Source organism: Ranitomeya variabilis, chromosome 3 (genome assembly GCF_051348905.1).
Source record: "Ranitomeya variabilis isolate aRanVar5 chromosome 3, aRanVar5.hap1, whole genome shotgun sequence".
Classification (NCBI taxonomy): Eukaryota; Metazoa; Chordata; class Amphibia; order Anura; family Dendrobatidae; genus Ranitomeya; species Ranitomeya variabilis.
Window position 1 is genome coordinate 239,160,285 of NC_135234.1, and position 16,357 is coordinate 239,176,641.

Below are 16,357 nucleotides of genomic sequence, written 5' to 3' on the forward strand. Positions count from 1 at the left end.
GCAAGGGGGCTGTGATGGCACTAGTTTATTTATTAAAAAAGGTACCCCCTTGGGGAATTGTTTGTCAGCTCATGCACTCCATTACAAGTCTCAGAGACCCACACCCCTACATTGGGCCTACTTCTTAACTTGGTTTCCTACAACGTCTCTTCCTTACCTGCCACTAGATGACCAAGGTGAACGTGTTCTGTACTATTATAGGCCACTGAATTTTGGGCAAGGGGGGCTGTGATGGCAATAGTATATTTTTAAAAAAGGTACCCCCCCATTGGTGAAACCACATCCTTGTTGGCACAGACTTCATAACATTTGTGTACCTTAAGGAGCTCACTTGAAAAGCTCCTTTTTGTGTTGCCTAGTTGCTCACATTGAACACATTACACTTCATATAAATTTGATAAAGCAATGCTGTTAGTTTGGCTCAGTAGTTCACTACAAATATTTCTTTGTCCACTATATTAGTTTCTCTCCTTGAGAGCCATAACTTTGGATGCATCAAGTATACAAATGGCGAAAATACAAACGGTGATTTGGAATCCAGATTGAAATATACCGAATGCATTCAGACAATTACATAGCTGCATTTCTTGTAAAACATTTACAGATGCAACAGACAATGCTCATAGTGACACAATCTTGAGAAATGTTTGTTTATTCACTTCACAAAGAGTTCTAAGCTTCTATATGTTTGTTGTATGTCATTGTAAAATATTAAGGTTTACTGAACCTCTGCCTGTGGTGGTTTTATCTAAATTCTTGTGGCTTTTATATTCTAAGGGTTTATGGCCCCTCGTCTGATGACTCCATGATATCTCAGTTTCATCCGACCTTGAAAGCTGGCCATTTGAAGGACTGGGTGAAACTAGAGTTACTACATAGTGTAAATCACTATATAAGACAAGAGAAACATGACTAAGACAGATGCAAAAACTGGGGTACCTGTACATGTACAGTGTGCTCATACCTGCATAATTGGGGACGCCCATGCAGTGTAGTGAATCTCCCAGGGGTTCTCTTTCTTGGTGTTGCTTCTCTGATATTCCAACCTCTTGGTGATGATGTAAGTATACTGTATGCAGTTAATCTTTATATATACTTAATCATTATATGTAGTTAATCCTTATATGTACTTAACCTTTGTATGTTAACATATACAAAAGTGTACGCACTCATACTATTCAATCATATTATTTCTTTAATTTTGTACTTTGCAATAAAATTGCATTGTATTGCAAGTATTAGCCTTCTTTAAACCGTATCTGAACCTTAGTGTTAAAAACTTGGCAAATAAAATTGCCAAATTCTCTTGTAAATAATTCTGCAAAGAGGGAACTATCATACCATTAAAAAATACAAAAAGTTGATTGTCCTTCAATGTAGTGCATCCTGCTCTCAACATATTGTAGGGATTTTATTACCATTTGAAAAGGGTTTGACAGCTTGAGGTTTCATGGTCCCCATCAGTCATTCAGACTGCATTGTTGGGTATTCTCAAAATCTTAACTGAAAACAGACATCATTTTGTGTCACATTAGTAAACTTTATAGTCTTGCAAGGATTTAAAATATTCTGTTTTACTCACTTTTGGACTAATTGGTGATATTTTTATCAGCCACAACTCTGAGGTTTTAGCAAGTTTTGGTGGAAGAGATACAGATTCTTTCCTTTTTTTTCCTTGCAGTCAGTTCTCATTAAATCTGTGTAATTTTATGTGTGATTTTTATTTGAACATTGAGAAAGGGATTTGGCAGGGGAAGAACGCACTTTTCTGACATTTGAAAAAAAATGTTGGAACCATGCCTTGTTTAACTTCCACCATCTTGCAATGTATGATCTTTGCCTACAGTTTAACAGTTCAATGAATGCTTTTTTTTCCAGAAAACGATTTCAGGGAAGCAACATTATTTTCTTCATCTGATACAATAACAGTTAAAAAAAAAAGATCTTCAAGAGTTTCTGTGGAGAAAACGCACACTTTGCATGGAGGTGTAATTAATTTTTTTGGCGTGGAAATGCCATTTTCTTTGATATGTAGGAAATCTTGCACTAAAGCCCCATTAATAATCACTTGGGTAGATTAACTTAGACCCTTTTATGTCTATCATTGGCGACTTCTGGATGTACAAAATGCATATTGTGAGGTGGATTTTCATGGGCCCATCCAATATGTGGGTTCCAAGGCGTAATCGGGTGCATATGACTATGCAGCAGAGCTGGCCTTGCTGCCAATGTGTAAAAGAAAGGAGTACAGGAGTACAAAATGCTTATTGTAAAGTGGATTTTCATGGGCCCATCCAGTATGTGGGTTCCAAGGCGTAATGGGGTGCATATGAATTGGTAGCAGGGCAGGCCTTGCATTCAATGCAACATTTTTTCAGCAGGCCCTCCTGGACATATTATGAAAGGAGTATTGTGGTGCGTCATAATTCTTGGCAGCCCATCTACTCACAGCATAGGCTACAACAGTTTGTAGACCCACAGTTTAATAATGGCCATTTAATAAGATTAATGCCGCCTGATGCACCAGTACAAATAGGCTCTGTGACTTTGAGTACCTCCTTCATAAATGAAACAAGATGGGTCTGCTTATGTGTCACACACCACATGGCCAGCTAGGGTTGTTAAATGTTACAATGACATTTCCTAGTGAATGCATTTATAGTGGCTGAAAGCAATGTTAAAGTTGAAAAACGCTTAAAAAACGCTGCATCTGAACTAAGCCCAAGTGGTGTAGGAAATTTTCTGTCTGGGGTTAATTATTTGGCCTTACAGGCAAGTCATTAACCAGCAATGGATGCACCTTGACATATTTCCCAGCAAAATCCGTTTTGGTTTTGTTTTAGTGTTTTTTTTGGCACTGGGAAAAATGGCATGAATGTCGGAAAAAATTGTTGACAGCTGTGAACTAGGAGTCAGGAATGCTTCAAGGGGCTATCCCCATGATGTCCCCGTGTCATTTGAGCAGTGTTTCCATCATTTTCAGACATTTTTAGACCTTAAAAAGACCCCCGGGGGGATCGAGGTAAAAATACTTGGGTCTCCCATAGACTTACATTGAGCTTGTTGCTTGGGTCGAGTACCCGAGCATTCCAATCTGCTCGACCAGAGCAACGAGCACCCGAGCATTTTAGTGCTCGCTCATCACTAATGTTGAGGTATTTTCTACTAGGCCGGAGGTTCAAACTCGTGTGCAATCATGCCACTCTGAGATGGTTAAGGGAGAAACAGGATAAGAATGCCCGGGTGACTAGATTGTTCTTAGGCCTCCAGGATTTCAGGTTCCAGGTTCCACGTAGAACATAGGCCCAGGAAGCTACACAGGAACGCAGATGCCCTCTCCCAAATTCTCTTTGGTGTCCTAAGCCCCCGGCTTTTGGCAGAGGTGAAAGCCATAAGTGCTATATGGGCATGGCTTTTAGGCTATGTACCCACGTTGCAGAATCTAAGCAGAATTTTTCTCATCAAAACCGGACTCCCTTGCCAGGAAATCCACTCGCGTTTTTCTAGCGTTTTTTTGCTTTTTTGTCGCTTTTTTCTTGTGTTTTTCATGCGTTTATTTCCATGCGTCCCAATACAATTATATAGCGGCAAAATTGCCACGATTCCGCAAAATTAATGAACATGCTGCGTTTTTTTCCGCGATGCATTTCCGCTGTGGAAAAAACGCAGCATGGGCACAACAATTGCGGAATACCATTAAAAATAATGGGATGCATTTGGTAAGCGCTTTTTAAGTGTTTCCGCAGCGGAAAAGCATGGCAAAAATGCTTAAAAAACGCAACGTGGGCACATAGCCTTATGGTGGGTAGGCCAGAGATGGGTGGGATGTCTACCAGTAAGTAGACTGTTTCTTAGTGCCATTCTTTTTTTTTTCCATTTTTGGTCTACAGGTCAGAGATGGGTGGGATGTCTACCCACGATATCTCCACCTCCGGGGTGTAGCTGGAGTTGAATGTTCAGCTAATTTTTTTTCTGTGCGTGTGTGGAGGAAAGGAAGCCATAGGTGTTGTCTCAGAGGAACTGGGCAGGACTGTATATGAACTTTTTAATTTTGATTTGAGCCTGACAGGCTGCTTTTTTGTTACCAGTTTGGGTTTTTGGTTTATGATGCAACAAACCACCCAGAGACTTAACCACACGTGTGCCTGTGTCTACCTCGAGGAGCAGCTAAGTGAGCCGACCTTCCACAGCAACTTTCCAAAATTATGGGTAAACCACTTTGTTTCAAGCATGTGATGTTCTTTTAAACTCTCCTGTGGCAAGTAACAGGTGTGCCACACTAAGCATGGAGATCAGAAAGAGGAGAAGAGAACTGTATGAGGCCTTGAGAACCAAAATATTAACAATCTCAAGGTTAACCCCTTCATGACAGAAGCTTTTTTCGGTTTTGCGTTTTCGTTTTTCGCTCCCCTTCTTTCCAGAGCATAACTTTTTTATTTTCCTGTCAATTTTGCCATGTGACAGCTTATTTTTTGTAGGACAAGTTGTACTTTTGAACAACCCCATTGGTTTTACCATGTCATGTACTCGAAAAGATTTTTCTGTATTTTCATGACTATGAAAATTGTACAATCACGCTAAAGGCATCAAAACTATAAATTAACACATGTGGAATTATATACTTAACAAAAAAGTGTGAAACAACTGAAATTATGTCTTATATTATAGGTTCTTGAAAGTAGCCACCTTTTGCTTTGATGACTGCTTTGCACACTCTTGGAATTCTCTTGATGAGCTTCAAGAGGTAGTCACCGGGAATGGTCTTCCAACAATCTTGAAGGAGTTCCCAGAGATGCTTAGCACTTGTTGGCCCTTTTGCCTTCACTCTGCGGTCCAGCTCACCTCAAACCATCTCGATTGGGTTCAGGTCTGGTGACTGTGGAGGCCAGGTCATCTGACGTAGCACCCCATCGCTCTCCTTCTTGGTCAAATAGCCCTTGCACAGCCTGGAGGTGTGTTTGGGGTCATTTTCCTGTTGAAAAATAAATGATGGTCCAACTAAACGCAAACCAGATGGAATAGCATGCCGCTGCTGGATGCTGTTGTAGCCATGCTGGTTCAGTATGCCTTCAATTTTTAATAAATCCCCAACAGTGTCACCAGCAAAGCACCCCCACCATCACACCTCCTCTTCCATGCTTCACGGTGGGAACCAGGCATGTAGAGTCCATCCTTTCACCTTTTCTGCCTCGCACAAAGACATGGTGGTTGGAACCAAAGATCTCAAATTATCTAAGATCTCACCGCCGGAGCCCACCTCAAAGCGTGGCTTCTCACGTCAGACGTACTATCCCGACTGGTGTCAGAAAGGGGTTAAAAGTATATCCCCAGTGATCTTGATGTCTGCGCAACATAATCAAGAAATTTTCAACCCATGGTTCTGTAGCTAATTGACATGGATGGTAGAGAAAAATTGATGAAAGGTTGCAACGCCTGATAGTCCAGATGGTGGATAAGCAGCCCCAATCAAGTTCCAAAGAAGTTCAACCAGTCCGTCAGGTTCAGGGTACATCAGTATCAGAGCAAACTAATTCTGACCTCCTGAATTCAAATCTGCCAATGATTTTTTTTTGTTGTCTCTTGTTTCTATGATATCAAAGAGTTTTCCTTTTACTTCAACATATACAGTGGGGGAAAAAAAAGTATTGCAAACTTGGACAAGGTGATTTTCTGGATTTGTTTTCTCATTTTGACTCTCATAGTTGTGGTCTGCATATGATGTCAATTACAGGCCTCTCTCATCTTTTTAAGTGGGAGAACTTGCACAATTGGTGGCTGACTAAATACTTTTTTTCCCCACTGTAATTAAAGCATAAAAGTTCCACTGCTTTGAAATATTATTATTTTTGCAAATGTGAAGAGGCACAATATTTTGCTATGGCTATTTTTTAATTATTTAGCATAAACATGGCAACAATTGAAATAACTAAAACATGTCTAAACACTATTGCGTATTATAAACAGTTACAAAAATTGCATTACACAATTTGGTCCTCATTCAGTGACAACTCTTTTTTTGCTTGTCTCTTGCACTCCTTCTTTGGATCATCTCTTACAATTGTCCAACAGTAATCTACAAGCATTGATGGATTCCATTTTGCTTGATATATTTTCTCCATATCCACAATATCTTGGCGAATTCTCTCACTGTGTTTGTTGCTCACTGCTCCTCAGTTTGGTAGAAAAAGTCTAGATGTGAATGTAAGAGACAAATCTTTAGACATGTTACCGCCAAGATCCTTATATGTTTTGAAGAGATTTTCCACCAACTCTTCATAGTTATTTTCTTTTGACTTTCCCAAAAAATTAGTTACCACTAATGCAAATGCTACCCATGCAGCCTTTTCCTTGCCCTGCAACGAATTGAGAAACTCCTAATCTTGAAGAAACTTATGAATCTGAGTTCCAATTAAGACGCCTTCCTATATCTTTGCTTCACTTAACCTTGGACATTTACCCTTGAGACACTTAAATGCTTTTGGATTTTTATCCATTGCCTTTGCAAAGTTCCTCATTAGGTCCAACTTGATATGCAGTGGTGGTAAGAAAATTTTATATGGGTCAACAAGTGTAGGATGCAGGACATTTTTACTTCTAGGCTGAAGTGAATGTCAGTCTCTTTTATTGTAGTGATATTCTTTTGGCAGCATTTACTATGAGTATAGTAAGCATAGTACTTTGAGTATGTACCTTGGAGACCAAGTAAGAGGGCAAAATCCTTTAAGTCACCACAAAGGGGCCGTAGTTCAGGCACCTCAACAGCTGTTTCATGTTGTCATAGATTTTTTCATGTGGACTGCATAACCAACTGAGATTGAAGGTAGCGTGTTGCCATTATGCAGCAAGATGGTTTTTAGGCTTATTTTGGACGAATTGACAAAGAGCCAAAATTCCTCTGGAACATGACATCTACAGAGCTTCCATTAAACTGTTGATGTTTTTGCATAGCACAAAATCGCCCTCCATGAAGAAGCATTGGACAAGATCTTTATCACGGTTGTGAAGTAAAGAAATCCAAACATCTCCCTCTCTAGGAGATTCCACTGCCGTAGCATGGAACTTAGGAGCTGAGCATTATTCTTGGGCATAAATAAATCTATAACAAGATCGTTCAGTTCACTTTTGTGTTATAAAGTATGCAGTTGAGGTTGCCGACAAAGTCTGGGTCGTGAGAGGAAGAATCTTCATGACACCAAGTGTCCTCTTCATCCTCACTTGACTTGACTGAAAATGTTTCTAGTGCTTTTGGAACTGACAGTTCTTCTATATGGGGTACTGGGCATATTTACGATGGAATGTTTGGATGCTGTAGAGTTCACATCTTCTTCCTCAAAGCTCTTTTCCTAAAGGGGTGGCACCATGCAGAAGAACCAATTAATGGTGTGAATGGTTAGCTCTCTCCAGATCATTAGAAGACATAGATTGCCGATTCCCATACAACCACTGGGCAAGATGTGATGTACATCTATTGCGGCATGTTTGGAGCCCAACTCTTGTATTGATCTCCTATTCTGAAGCCAAAATACAGGTTGCAGACTTTGCTTATCATGGTAGTCAAGTTTAACATTTGTGACCCAAAAATTATTTTTCTGCATATGTAGCAAAAAACTATCTGCTTTGTTAATGCAAGAATGACTCATAACTGAAAAAAACACATTGAAACATGTCAATATGCTAAGAAACAAAGCTAAAAAAATACTAAAACTGTATACCTTAGGCCGATGTGACACTACTGTAGAATATAGGCAAGTGCTTTGCGAGAAAACATTGCATAGCTCTTGGACCAGTGTTAATCTATGGGGCAGCTCATATCACCGTATTATTTCTCAGGTGTATTCGACGTGCATGTAACATCGCAGCATGCGGCGATTTTATTCGTATATCGTCCGAGACTCGCCAATGCAAGCCTATGGTTGCGAGAAATACTTGGAAACCACACGGACCATCCGTCAAGCTTACGACAAGTAAGCACATATTTTCTTAATTTCAGCCCATTGAGCAATTTAATTCAATGGGGAAAATCAGTGAGAAATATAAAGCCATATGCATGCCATACAGATGCCATACGGATACATGGGTGGGAGAAAATGGCATCATCGCATTGCAAATGCATTACACATGGATGACATACGGAGAACACTCGTGCAACTCTCTGCAGGGAGACTCGGACTGATTTTTCCAGACATTTAGTGTGTCTCTGGCCTTATAAAAGTAGGGGATGCAACTGTAATTAGTATTATGTCATCAGAGCTGAGTTGGTGTTTTTTGATTGGTCACCCTATGATAGAATACTGAAAACTCAATAGACTAAATAGATGCACAACAAAATGTATGGTCCATTTTCTCGTGTTACCCTTGCAAAAGTAAAAAAAATTAGGGTTTTTGTGAACGAAAAGTAAATGTTTATTTTTTTCTTCCACATTCCAAAAATTCCTGTGAAGCGCCTGAAGTGTTAACAAACTTCTTGAATTTGGTTTTGAGCACCTTGAGGGGTGCAGTTTTTAGAATGGTTTCACTTTTGGGTATTTTCTGTTATATTCACCCCCCAAACTCACTTCAAATGTGAGGTCCCTAAAAAAACGGTTTTGTAAATTTTGTTGGAACAATGAGAAATCGCTGGTCAATTTTTAACCCTTATAACGTCCTGACAAAAAAAAAATAATGTTTCCAAAATTGTGCTGATGTAAAGTAGACATGTGAAAATGTTATTTATTAACTATTTTGTGTGACACCACTCTCTGTTTTAGGCCTGTTTCACACGTCAGTGGCTCCGGTACGTGTGGTGACAGTTTCCTCACGTACCGGAGACACTGACACACGTAGACACATTCAAATCAATATGTCTCCGCACATGTCAGTGATTTTTCGCGGACCGTGTGTCCGTGTGCAAAACCCATAGGGGTGGAGCCGCATATTCATCACTGTAATGAGCGGTACCACGTGACCGCTCACACAGGACAGGCTGCCGGCGCTGAGAGGAGGCATCGCGGGAGCTGGGTGAGTATTTTAATGCAAGCAGGCGGGCGCACAGGGGGTGGGAGGCGGGAGGTGACCCTGAACTTTATTTAAAAAAAAATAAAAATAAAAAAAACTTGATTTTTCATTCCTTCTCTCCATCGAACACTGCTGGGGAGAAGGAATGAATGCCGGCTTCAGCCCCAAAAGCAGGGGACAGCGCTTAACTCTTGCGCTGTCTCCTGCACAGTCCGTGTGGGCCTCAGTCGGCACACGGGCGGCACACGGCTGCCACACTGATGTGCCACGTGAGCACACAGACACACGGACACGGATAACTCCGGTACCGATCTCTCCGGTACCGGAATTATCTGTACGTGTGAGACTGGCCTTAGGGTATGTGCACACGCTGTGGATTTTGCTGCGGATCCGCAGCAGATTGGCCGCTGCGGATTCACAGCAGTTTTCCAGGAGTTTACAGTACCATGTAAATCTATGGAAAAGAAAATACGCAGTGCATAATATGCTGCGGAAAAAAAATGCGCGTAAACTCTGTGTTGTTTACTCCGCAGCATGTCAATTCTTTGTGCGGATTCTGCAGCGATTTACACCTGCTCCTCTATAGGAATCCGCAGGTGGAATCCGCACAAAAACCTCCGAAAAAATGCGGTAATTCCGCAGTAAATCCGCAGTGCAGATTTCCTGCGGATTTACCAAAATAAGTGCAGATAAATCCGCACACCTTTCCGCAACGTGTGCACATACCCTTAAGGGTAAAAAAAATAAAAGTTTGAAAATGGCAAAATTTTCAAAATTTTTGCCAAATTTCCGTTTTTTCATAAATAAACGCAAGTTATATCGAAGACATTTTACCACTAACATGAAGTACAATATGTCATGAAAAAACAGTATCAGAATCAGTTGAATAGTTAAAGCATTCCAGAGCTATAACCTCATAAAGTGACAGTGGTCAGAATTGTAAAAATAGGCTTGGTCATTAATTACCAAATTGACTCACTGAGGGGTTAAGGATAGGTAATCAATGAAAAAGTAGTAGACATCTTTAAGGCTAGGTTAACATTTGTGGTTGAGTCTGCAGCGTATCGTCCACAACTGCAAACGCATGCAAAAATGCATGCAAGCGCATGATAACGCAGCGTTTTTTATCCACACCAGCTTACGCGTGATGGGAAAAAAACGCAACATTTTCTTATGTTTTTGCATGCGTTAGCATTTTTTATGTGCATGCGTTTGATACGAAAACATTTTTCAAGGAGAATTTCCTTGAAACAAGCCATGCCAAATGGGCGGGTCTCATGGGATTTCTGTATATAAACCCTTGTGCAGATGAAATCCTCAGATTTGGCTCCTGTATCCTGCGTCAAGATGGATCTTCGCATGGAGAGTTTCTATCGGAATCTGGATTTGGATGTCAACTTGTTTCTTTCCTTTGCATTTGGTTGTGAGCAAGAACGGAAAAGATAAAAACAGAGAAGACGGCGTCGGCGCTTTTGGCAGCACCTGATTCTTGAACTCCAACAGAGCCGTGGAGCCTACCACTCCTTATTCAGTGAGCTCTGTGAAAACTCGGATAAATATTTCGAGTACACGAGGATGTCTCAAGACAGCTTCATGAAATTGCTGGTCCGTGTACAAGGAGCCATCAGCAGGCAGGACACACTGCTGAGGAACATCTGCTGGTGACACTAAGGTACGTAATATTTAAACATTAACGCCTGTCATAATTCTTACTGTTCTGCAATGTACTTAATATTTTCCCTTTTTTTCTTTTGCAAAAAACTGTCCTAAATATTATTGTTATAACAGCTATGTCCGTTTCTTTTTTTTCTTTCTCTGTTTTGGAAAACCCCAGTCATTAATATTATTGTTCTGAATTTTTTTTTTCTTTCTCTGTTCAGCAGATTCCTGGCTACCGGAGAGAGCCTATCATTGCTCCTTTTCCACTTTCGGATAGGAATTTCCACACTTTCTGAGATTGTTGCAGATAGCTGCCGGGCTTTGTGGGATGTTCTCCGTGAGGAATTTATCCCCCTACCCAACATGGAAATCTGGCAGGAAAATGGTGACAAATACTGGCAAATTTGTAATTTCCCCATCTGTTTGGGAGCAGTTGATGGAAAACATATTAGAACTACCAAACTGGCTGGAACTGGAACTGAGTACTTTAATTATAAAAAGTATTTTTCCATAGTGCTCATGGCAATTGCAGCTGCGGACTGTAGTTTTTTCGCCGTGGACATTGGATCATTTGGCCGTGGTAATGACTCCCAGACATTTAAAAACTCTGACATGGGCCAACGGTTGTATGGTAATCATTTCAATTTCCCCTGCCACAACCTCTTCTCAAGTTGAGTGTGCCTTTGGTATCCTTGTCTCGAAATGGCGCATTTTAGGGGCAGTCATTAATCTCAAAATTGAGACAGTTGATGAGGTTGTCAAGGCATGTGTGGTTCTGCAAAAATACATAATGGCTAAAGAACGACCCAACATTGAACTTGAAGAACCTATTTCTAACCCATTGCCAGATTACCATCATCATCCTCTCAGGACAACAGTTAAAGTTACCCAAATGAGGGATACATTTGCATCCTACTTTGTTTCTGAGAGTGGACGTCTGTCCTGGCAAGATAAAATGGTTTAGAGTTCTTGTAATGTTGTGTAATGTTATGTACCTATAATTATTAAAATGTAATTATTAAAATGTGGGACGGGAGAGACACATTGGAAGGGAGAGAAAAACTGGACAACACAGACACATTGGGAGGTGAGGGTGGAATTAGTGCAACACTTCTGGTGGCACGACTCTTTTTGCTTTCTGTCCCATCTTAGGCGGCTGCCTTCTTTATTTGTGTCTCCTTGGGAGGGTGGGAGTGGTATGGTCAGCAGGGTGTCCAGAATGTATACAGGGCCTGGTGGTGGCGGTGGACAGCCGTGCAGGATCTGGAGGCTGCCTAGAGTTTCTAGCATCACACACGGTTGTGTGATCCCGGCTTTCAGGTTCACTGCCGCATCAGACCATATTGCAATACTTCCAAAAAGCCTTTCTGACTCATGGTGTGGCATTGTCCCAGTCATCCATCATCGCTTGGGCCATCTCATTCCACAGCCGCTGAATCACCACAGGGTCCGAGTGCTGCTGCTCCCGGGTGTCCCACAATGCAACTTGCTCCTGCACCAACGTGATGAAGAGGTCGTTGTCAAAGAATTCCATCTCCTGTTGTGGAACCTAGAAATGCAACAAAGACATTAATGTTGGAAAGATAAAACACTTAAAACAAAATCAGTCAACAAGAAAGAAAAAAACAGTCGAGTACCAAAAACAGTCAAGAATAAATAAAAACAGTCAAGAATACTTACACACCGTCTTGCCATCGGAACCTGGGCCTGAGCCTGCTGCTCCTGCTCATCTGCACTGGAATGGTTCTGTAAAAAGAAAAATAAACATTTTGCCACATGTGTAATAGTGACAGTGAATACTTACCAATCAGTAGCAAATGTACTCACTTCAGTCTCCTGTCCACTCTGTGAAGTCTGCTCTTCACTGGAGGAAAAGATGAGGAATGCTGCAAGAGAGACAGAAATGATTACAAACTGCAGGGAGAAAAAACAGACATGCAGATGCAGCGCCCCAGAGTCCTGGTCGTAGCAGTACTGATGCTCCGCCGCTAAGGGGGGCTATGGTACGTCTGATGGCACTGAAGGAGTTCTTCTGACCAGGTATCACAGACACCAATACACTTCACAGTCTGGCCTCCAGGGGGAGCTAAGGGTGCTATGTATTAGGCCACTCCTCACAATCTGGTAAAACTGGGGGTTAGGCAGGAAGTTAGACAGAAGCTGACTGGGAATCGAACAGGCAACATCCTGTGGCAGAGGGTGTTGCGGGGAGAGACTCAGGGGGGTCCCTGTCAGGGGTGGGATCCTGACAGAGGCCTAGCGAACAGAGAGAACGTTACGGGACCGCGCCTGCACCTGATCGCGGTGGTACCCTAAGAAAGGAAAAGAAGCGAAGTTTATTGTGCTGAGTGAGAAACGAGATCAATGCAACAAGGAGAAACACCAGTAGGAGTCGTGCTGTAAGACGAGGCAACATCCTACTGAGGCGCGCAGCCGGTGGCCGGAACGCCGAGGAAGTATAGAGCTCCAGGCCTAACTTCAAACCTACGGCAGGACAGTCAGCTATAGGCGGGCTGTCTCACACAAATCACCTATGAAGACACAGGGGGCAACAACAGGAGTAGGGCGACACTAGGGTCCAGGAAGAGCTCCGAGCCTACCCGTCATACGGGTGCGTCCTAGCCATATCATCTGGGGGACGAAGAAGAACATCAGAATCGAGTTGTGAGGGAACTTCAGAAACAGACACAACAGTTGTGGGGACTATCCCGTTAGCACAGCAGGGGAGGACCACAACACACAAGCGCTAGAAGGTAGGCACAGATTTCCACCTGCAAAGGGAACTCTGGAGGTGCCATCGGACCGGCCGGACTTGCGCAGCCCGGTCAACCGTATTCCGGACTGAGGATCCTGAAGCCTTCAGTAAAGAGGTAAAGAGACTGCAACCTGGTGTCCTCGTTATTTACTGCGACCTGCACCACACCATAACATCACCCCCAAACTTCCACATTCATTGTACGCCCCTCAGCAGGGTCACGGGCCGGGTCTAGCCACTGTGACAACCCCAGAGCAGAGACTCAGAGGCCCGGTACCGGGTACCCCTCGGCCCTGCGGCAGTGGGGGCGCTATACAGACATATAGCTTGTATGCTCACATTATAGTCAGAGTCTTCCAATGCTTCCAAAAAAGATGCTGCAATGCTTGTAGAGTCTTGAGAGTACTGGACTTCCACTGCCCACACCTTCCTTTATAAGGTTTTATTTGGGGGGTGGCGTAAAACGAGTTCCTAGACATGCTTACTCTGCATTTGCATATGCATGCGTTTTTAAATCATACACACTTACTTGCATACCAATGCGTTCGTATACACTTAATGCCTTTATTTAGCTCACTCCTTCCCGCATGCGTATGGCGGCGGAAATTTGCCGCCACAAAAAATACGCAAGTGAAAGCAAACGCAGGCAGACGCATGCAAATGTATACAAGCCCATCTAAACGCATGCACCTGCGTCTACAATGTTAAAGTTATGAAATCAAGATGCATGCGGATGTATGCATCAGAAACGCAGCAGACACAACTGCAAATGTGAAACCAGCCTTACTCAGTTAGCCAATGAGCAGACTGCCTTGGGATCCAGCCCAGCAGAATATTTTGCACTGTTTAACTTTCTAAAAGGTCTTGCTCATGTACAAAACCAGCTCCTGTTACCATGAAGTACCTTCTTCCTCACCATTGATAAATACATCCCTGTTGCAGTCCTAATTGAAGGTTAAGACAAAGGGGAAGTGGTGTCTAAAAGCAAAATGTTGGGCTAGGAAAAGAAAACACACCTTACATTACATGCTGAAGATCCAGGTGTCTTGCAAAAAGTCAGTGTATTGGCAATGTTTATAAGTATTGTGTGTGTAGGTGTAATTTTTCTTTGTGTATAAGATGGATATACTGTATATGTATGTCTGGAAGTTTAATGCATATGTGTGTCTATTTTAGGAAATTTGCAGATCCTGGCAAAATTTAACAATTTGCATTTAGTTTTGTGTTAATTAAAAAAAAAAAAAATGCCTGCCACCATTTTAAACATTGCAGAAGATTGCATCAATCATAGAAGTCTCAAATGGCATTAGGAGCAACCATAAGGGCCTACCCATAATGCCTGCAGCTATCATATCATATGGTATAGCAATCAGGGTGGGCTTTCAGACCCTATATAAAAACCGAGACAGGGCATGCAGCAGCCATTTATTGATTTAGGATGGTCGGAATATATTAACCCCTTAATCCCATATGACGTACTATCCCGTCAAGGTGACCTGGGACTTAATTCCCAGTGACGGGATAGTATGTCATATGCGATCGGCCGCGCTCACGGGGGGAGCGCGGCCGATCGCGGCCGGGTGTCAGCTGACTATCACAGCTGACATCCGGCACTATGTGCCAGGAGCGGTCATGGACCACCCCCGGCACATTAACCCGAGGCACACTGCGATCAAACATGATCGCAGTGTACCTGTGGTACAGGGAAGCATCGCGCAGGGAGGGGGCTCCCTGCGTGCTTCCCTGAGACGATCGGTACAAGGCGATGTACTCACCTTGTACAGAGCGTCTCCTCCCTGCAGTCCCCGGATCCAAAATGGCCGCGGGGCTGCATCCGGGTACTGCAGGGAGTACTTCTGAGTCCACAGCAGGTGCTGGTAAGCCTGCAGCGCTGTCAGTCAGATCGCTGATCTGACAGAGTGCTGTGCAAACTGTCAGATCAGCGATCTGTGATGTCCCCCCCTGGGACAAAGTAAAAAAGTAAAAAAAAAAAATTCCACATGTGTAAAAAAAAAATAAATAAAAATAAAATCCTAAATAAAGAAAAAAATGTTTTATTATGCCCATAAATACATTTCTTTATCTAAATAAAAAAAACAAACAATAAAAGTACACATATTTAGTATCGCTTTATTATCATACCCCTGAACAAAAAGTGAAATAACACGCGATCAAAAAGATGGATATAAATAACCATGGTACCGCTGAAAACGTCATCTTGTCCCGCAAAAAACAAGCCACCATACAGCATCATAAGCAAAAAAATAAAAAAGTTATAATCCTCAGAATAAAGCGATGCCAAAATAATTATTTTTTCTATAAAATAGCTTTTATCGTATAAAAGCGCCAAAACATAAAAAATGATATAAATGAGATATCGCTGTAATCGTACTGACCCGACGAATAAAACTGCTTTATCAATTTTACCAAACGTGGAACGGTATAAACGCCTTTCCCAAAATAAAATTCATGAATAGCTGGTTTTTGGTCATTCTGCCTCACAAAAATCGGAATAAAGAGCGAACAAAAAATGTCATGTGCCCGAAAATGTTACCAATAAAAACGTCACCTCGTCCCGCAAAAAACACAACCTCACATGGCTCTGTGGACCAAAATGTGGAAAAATTATAGGTCTCAAAATGTGGAGACGCAAAAACTTTTTTGCTATAAAAAGCGCCTTTTAGTGTGTGACAGCTGCCAATCATAAAAAATCCGATATAAAAAAATGCTATAAAAGTAAATCAAGCCCCCCTTCATCACCCTCTTAGTTAGGGAAAAATAATAAAATTTAAAAAATGTATTTATTTCCATTTTCCCATTAGGATTAGGGCTAGGGTTAGGGTTAGGGCTAGGGTTAGGGTTAGGGCTAGGGTAAGGTTTAGGGTTAGGGCTAGGATTAGGGCTATGGTTAGGGCTAGGGTTAGGGCTAGGGTTAAGACTAGGGTTAGG